Source organism: Jatropha curcas, chromosome 5, assembly GCF_041381405.1.
Source record: "Jatropha curcas cultivar XTBG-Jc1 chromosome 5, XTBG_Jcur_1.0, whole genome shotgun sequence".
Lineage (NCBI taxonomy): Eukaryota > Viridiplantae > Streptophyta > Magnoliopsida > Malpighiales > Euphorbiaceae > Jatropha > Jatropha curcas.
Genome location: NC_143155.1, coordinates 17,857,486 through 17,864,205, shown reverse-complemented (window position 1 = coordinate 17,864,205; position 6,720 = coordinate 17,857,486).

The following is a 6,720-nucleotide window of genomic DNA, read 5'->3' as shown; positions in this document are numbered from 1 at the left end:
AGTCAGCTTACAACTACTGCAGTTCATCTATAGAAGACTCAGTCTTCAGGGTAGCTACTCATTTGGATGTGTGTCTTTTGTCTACCCTTTTTATGGCATGTACAGGGCACACAGTTGGGCCCATTCCATTTTGCAAACTAGTATCATGTTTTGTAAATATTAAGTACATTATTAATGTAAACAACCTCAGCATGTTATTATATTCAGTATACATCATGATTTCAGCATGTCAGGCCATACAGTCAACCAGTTTGTAGCATCTCGACTCGGTTTATTCGGGTTTACGGGTGGACCGGGAAGGGATGTTACAAATTTTGCTATCAGAACCCTAGGTTTAGTTTCCCCGGGCTTGCATGCATAAGTCAGTATAGTGTACATGCCATGTCTACCCTGATGAACTAAGCAGTTGTTGGTCTTTTAGGAGGATGTCACAGGAAGGTGAGAGCGAGTCACACGCCTCCAGAGCAGTGGAGGGTGAGGCTCTAATAGCACCAGGTCAAGCCAGAGCAGTGGAGGTTGAGGCTCCAATAGCACCAGGGCAAGAGGTGTTGTTAAAGCAACTTGCAGATACTTTTCGACAGATTGCAGGGGTGGTACCTCAAGCACCAATAGTAGTAGAAAGAGAAAGAAAGCCCCCACTAGAGAAGCTTCGGAAATATGGGGCAAAAGAATTCAGTGCTAACAAGGATGATAGTCCAGAAATAGTTGAGTATTGGTTAGATGGGACATCGAGAGTTCTGGAACAATTACAATGTACACCAGAGGACAAGTTGGTTTGTGCCACATCATTGCTGATAGATGAGGCATATACATGGTGGACTACTGTTCAGCAGCGAGTATCAGCAGAGCAGCGTACATGGCAATTTTTCTTGGATGAATTCAAGAAAAAGTTCATCACAGAGGCTTACTTAGATGCGAGAAGGAAAGAATTCTTATACCTGAGGCAGAACAGAATGTCAGTTGCCGAATATGAAAGAGAATTCACCAGGCTCAGCAGGTATGGTAAGGGGATAGTGGCTACAGAGGCCGAAAGGTGTAAAAAGTTTCAGGAAGGCCTGAACGATGAGATTCAGATGGGAGTGGTAGCTTCCAGATTCAGAGAGTTCTCAGCTTTGGTAGAGGCAGCTCAGGAGATAGAGCGAATTCAGGCCAGTCAGCGTACCAGACGCCAGCGGTCTCAGCAGAGGAGAGACCAAACTCAGAGTGCACCCAGTGCCCATCAGTCAGAAAGCAAGAGATTCAGAGGTGCTAGTAGTTCAGCTGGTTCTAGGCCTCCCTTTAGCCAAGGCACAGCTAGGGGTGCTAACATGCTAGCAGTATCAGTTGTGGCTAGTTCTGCCGGTGGTAATCAAGGTTCAGGCAGAGGAACTGGTAGAGGCACCAGTCGAGGTGCAGAGTCAGCCGGTTATACTTTTCCACCTTGTGAGCATTGTGGTAGACGGCATGGTGGAGATTGTTGGTTGGTGACTGGTAAATGTTGGACATGCGGAGCATTAGACCATCAAAAGAAGGATTGTCCGAAGAGGGCAAAAGTTCCTACACAGTTCATAACAGGCAGAGGTAGAGGTGAGAGCTCCGGAGGGCAGAGACAGCAGTCAGAGACTGTAGACAGACCCGATACTCGAGGTCCAGCCAGGGTCTATGCGATGCGAACCAGGGAAGATGAGGGAGCTCCAGATGTAATAGTTGGTGAGTTTTCCTTATGTGATCATACAGTTTCTGCTTTAATTGATCCTGGCTTATCTCATTCATACATTAGTGTACCTAAACCTTGGGTTAAAGGGTTAGAAGTTGCACATGTGAGTCCGGGTATGTTAGTTACAAATCCATTAGGAGATGTAGTACAAACTCATACAGTGGTTGAAGGATGTCCAATTGTTATACATGAAAAAGAGTTTCCAGGAGATCTTATGGAGTTGCCATTTAGAGAATTTGATGTGATTCTGGGTATGGATTGGCTATCCAGACACCAGGCTATAGTTGATTGTGCAAAGAAAAGGGTGACATTATATACAACAGCAGGGGAAGAGATTTCAGTAGTCGGGAAGCGGCGAGAGTTTCTGGGTAATGTGATATCAGCCATGGCAGCAAAGAGATTAATTCAGAAAGGTTGTGAAGCATACTTGGTATGTGCATTACAGGCAGAGAAAGAACAGTCAGAAGTGCAAGATATACCAACAGTGTGTGATTATCCAGACGTATTTCCAGAAGAGTTACCAGGGTTACCACCAAGGAGGGAAGTGGAGTTTACCATAGATGTCTATCCTGGAGCAGCACCAGTATCAATTGCACCTTACAGAATGGCACCAGCAGAGTTAAAAGAGTTGAAGATTCAGTTGCAGGAGTTATTGGATAAAGGCTTTATCAGACCCAGTGTATCACCTTGGGGAGCACCGGTATTATTTGTAAAGAAGAAAGATGGATCATTCAGACTGTGCATTGACTACAGACAACTGAACAAACGGACCATCAAGAATAAGTATCCATTGCCTCGAATCGATGATTTGTTTGATCAGCTAAAAGGTGCAGGTATGTTTTCTAAGATCGACCTTAGGTCGGGATACCATCATTTGCGGATAAAGGAAGAAGATATCGCTAAGACTGCATTCAGGACCCGATATGGTCACTATGAATTTTTAGTCATGCCATTCGGTCTCACAAATGCACCAGCGGTTTTCATGGATCTCATGAACTGCATGTTTCATTCATATCTGGATCAGTTTGTGGTGGTGTTTATAGATGACATTTTGGTCTACTCCAGAGATAAGGTCGAACATGATAAACATTTGCGGATTGTACTCCAGACACTGAGGGATAAACAGCTGTATGCCAAGCTCAGTAAGTGTGAGTTTTGGCTGGAAGAAGTTTCTTTTTTAGGACATGTGGTGTCATCTGAGGGTATCAGAGTGGATCCTCATAAGATTGAAGCTATTGTTGATTGGAGACCACCCAGAAATGTCACAGAAGTTCGAAGTTTTCTGGGTTTAGCCGGCTATTACAGAAGGTTCGTAAAGGGATTCTCCATCATTGCATCACCTTTAACAAGATTATTGAAGAAAGCAGTCGTATTCCAATAGGATGATAGATGTCAGCAGAGTTTTGACACTTTGAAGAAAAAGTTGACTGAAGCACCAGTGTTGACCCAGGCAGTGTCAGGTAAAGACTTTGAGATTTACAGTGATGCCTCTCATATTGGGTTAGGATGTGTACTCATGCAAGACAGAAAAGTGGTAGCTTATGTCTCCAGACAATTGAAGCCACATGAATTGAATTATGCAACCCATGATTTAGAATTGGCAGCCATTGTTCTAGCGTTCAAAGTATGGCGGCATTATCTGTATGGTGAAAAGTGTTACATTTACACAGATCATCAGAGTTTAAAGTATTTACCGACACAGAAGGACTTGAATTCAAGACAACGGAAGTGGATGCAGATTCTGGCTAATTATGATTATGTCATTAATTACTATCCGGGCAAAGCTAATGTGGTAGCTGACGCCCTTAGCCGGAAATCATTATTTGCTTTGAGAGCAATGAGAATTAGCATGGAGTTGCAACAGCAGGGAGTTATTCTAGCACAGATGCAAGTACAGCCATCTTGGGTTCAAGAAGTTGCAGAAGCACAGGAGAAAGATGCACAAACAGCACTATGGGTGAAACAGGTACAGGAAGATCATGGTGGGAAATTCAGATTGGATAACAGTGGAGTCTTATGCTATGACGACAGAGTTGTTGTACCACAGATAGGGGAGCTTAGACAAAAGATTCTGCATGAAGCTCATAACAGTCCATACACAATGCATCCAGGTAGTACCAAGATGTATCAGGATTTGAAGAAAGGCTATTGGTGGCCGGGCATGAAGAAAGATATCGGAAATGTTGTAACAAGATGTTTAACATGTCAACAAGTAAAAGCAGAACATCAACTGCCATCCGGGTTGCTTCATCCAATCACAGTGCCAACATGGAAGTGGGATCAGATCACGATGGATTTTGTTACTGGATTACCTCAGACGCAGCGGAAGCATGATGCAGTATGGGTGATCGTGGACAGATTAACTAAGTCCGCGCACTTTCTACCAGTTCGGATGGACTATTCTCTGGACAAGTTAGCAGAAATTTATGTTAGCGAAATAGTTCGACTACATGGAGTTCCATCATCCATTATATCTGATCGTGATCCAAGGTTTACATCGAAGTTTTGGGGTAAACTGCAGGAAGCATTAGGAACGAAATTGCATTTCAGCACTGCATTTCATCCTCAAACAGATGGCCAATTAGAGAGAGTCATTCAAATTCTGGAAGACATGATGAGATCATGTGTTATAGAATTTGAAGGCAGTTGGAACAAATATGTACCTCTCATGGAATTTGCCTACAACAACAGCTACCAATCAAGCATTAAGATGGCACCATATGAAGCATTGTATGGTAGACCATGTAGGACACCTGTGTGTTGGACAGAACTTAATGAGAAGAAGATTTTGGGTCCAGATTTGGTTAGAGAAATAGAAGAGAAAGTGGAAATCATCAGAAAACGACTGAAAGAAGCAAGTGATCGACAGAAGTCCTATGCCGATTTAAAGAGAAAGGATATTGAGTACTCGGTCGGTGATAAAGTATTTCTGAAAGTTTCACCATGGAAAAAGATCCTAAGGTTTGGACGAAAGGGTAAGCTTAGCCCTAGGTTCATTGGTCCATACGAGATTGTTGAACGTGTAGGACCATTAGCCTATCGCCTAGCATTGCCTTCGACCTTAGATCGGATTCATAATGTCTTTCATGTATCAATGTTAAGGAGGTATCGATCAGACCCATCACACGTGTTATCAGCAGAAGAGATTGAAATTCAGCCGGATCTCACTTATGAAGAAGAACTTGTTCAGATCTTAGCCAGAGAAATTAAAGAATTACGGAACAAGAAAATAGCATTGGTCAAAGTTCTTTGGAGGAATCATAAAACAGAAGAAGCAACTTGGGAATCTGAAGAAATCATGCGACAACAGTATCCGCAATTGTTCACAACAGGTAAACTTCGGGATGAAGTTTTTATTTAGGAGGGGAGAATTGTGACATCCTACTGAGTCGAGTCTGTGCATAGAGTCGAGTAGTCGAGTTGAGTCGAGTTGAACCAAACCCGGTTGGGGTAGAAAGGGTTTATAAGTGGACTTACTTGAGTGAGAGAAAAAGATCAAGGTATAAAGAGTAGGACTTATTTGCAAAAAAAAGAGAATAAAAATAAAGTTGAGGTATTAAAATGTAACATGTAGAAACTGTAGGTCTTATTTGGTAATTGTACCATACAATTAAAGAGACAGTTGGGAAGTATACGAGACTTCCATTTCAATTTGCTTTCTTCATTTTCTTCATCTTCATCTTCAACGTCTTCTTTATCTTCATCTTCTTCATCTCCTTCGTTTCCCTTCCTTTCTCCATCCATTTTCCTGGTAGTTAAGCATTAAGGCAACCTCTATTTTCTCCAAGTAAGTAGAATTTCTTGAAGTTTTATGTTATTCAACCTCTAATTGAGCTATATTGTAGATAAGTTATAAGAATTCTGATGTGTATAGGAGAAGGGAGTTCAAAGATTGTAGAAAAAGGAAGTTAAAGAAGAGCTCAAGCTTTTTGGAGTAAAGGTTTGATATCTCTTGTCATTTTCCATTTTCTTTGCATGAGAATTTGTGTGGTGTGTTGCTAGTGAGACAATATATTGCTTCATATTGAGTGGGAGGACTGGTAATGGTGAGAAAACAGGGGAGGAAGTGAATAAATGAAGTAAATATTGAGTTTATATTGAAACAGGGTTTGCTGGAAATTTTACCAGTAACCTCATCTTGATTTTGACCCCATTTAATGATGGAATTAGGAAGTGTCATAGAAGATTTATTTGTTCCTCTATGTGTTAGCTTTACATGGGTTTTTGAATCATCCAAATCGGAGTTGTATATTGAGAGATATGACCAAAAGAGTACAGACTATGCAGGCTGGAAAACGCGACGCGCGCGCGCGACTTGCATGATGAGCTCGCGTTGCACTTCTCGCGCTCGCGAATTTGCACTGCGCGCTCGCGACTTTCACCTGAAACTCACTGACTCTCATTTGGCACTTCTCGCGCTCGCGACTTTCAAGTGCGCGCTCGCGACTTGGCCCTTGGCCTGTAAGCGCTCGCGACCTTCATCGCGCGCTCGCGAATTTGGCCTGGGAACTCACTGTCTCTCATTTTGCACTCTACGCGCTCGCGACTTTCAAGTGCGCACTCGCGACTTGTGCCCGATAACTCATTGTCTCTCATTTTGCACTCTACGCGCTCGCGACTTTGCAAGGCGCGCTCGCAACTTGTGTTTTCATGCACTTTTGGACTTCATTTTCTATGCAATTGTATTCCTTTGCTTCACTTATATGCCTCCAATCATTTTAACACCAAAATACAACATGAGAACATGTATTAAAACAACATTCAAGCATGCAAATGATGTGAAATCAAATATACATTATGATTTATGAAGTTATGAACTATTAATATGATGTTGTGTTATACTATGGACATACCACCATTATGCTCCATTGAGGTTAGGTAGAAACCATGTAGATAAGGCTATGTCGCGACATAGGATAGCAGATCTGCACCCCATACAGTTTGATACTCCGGCTACAGGCCGTTGAGTGGATATGATTATATATGGGCCATAGCAGCCAAGCATACAGTATTCATCCAGTTTC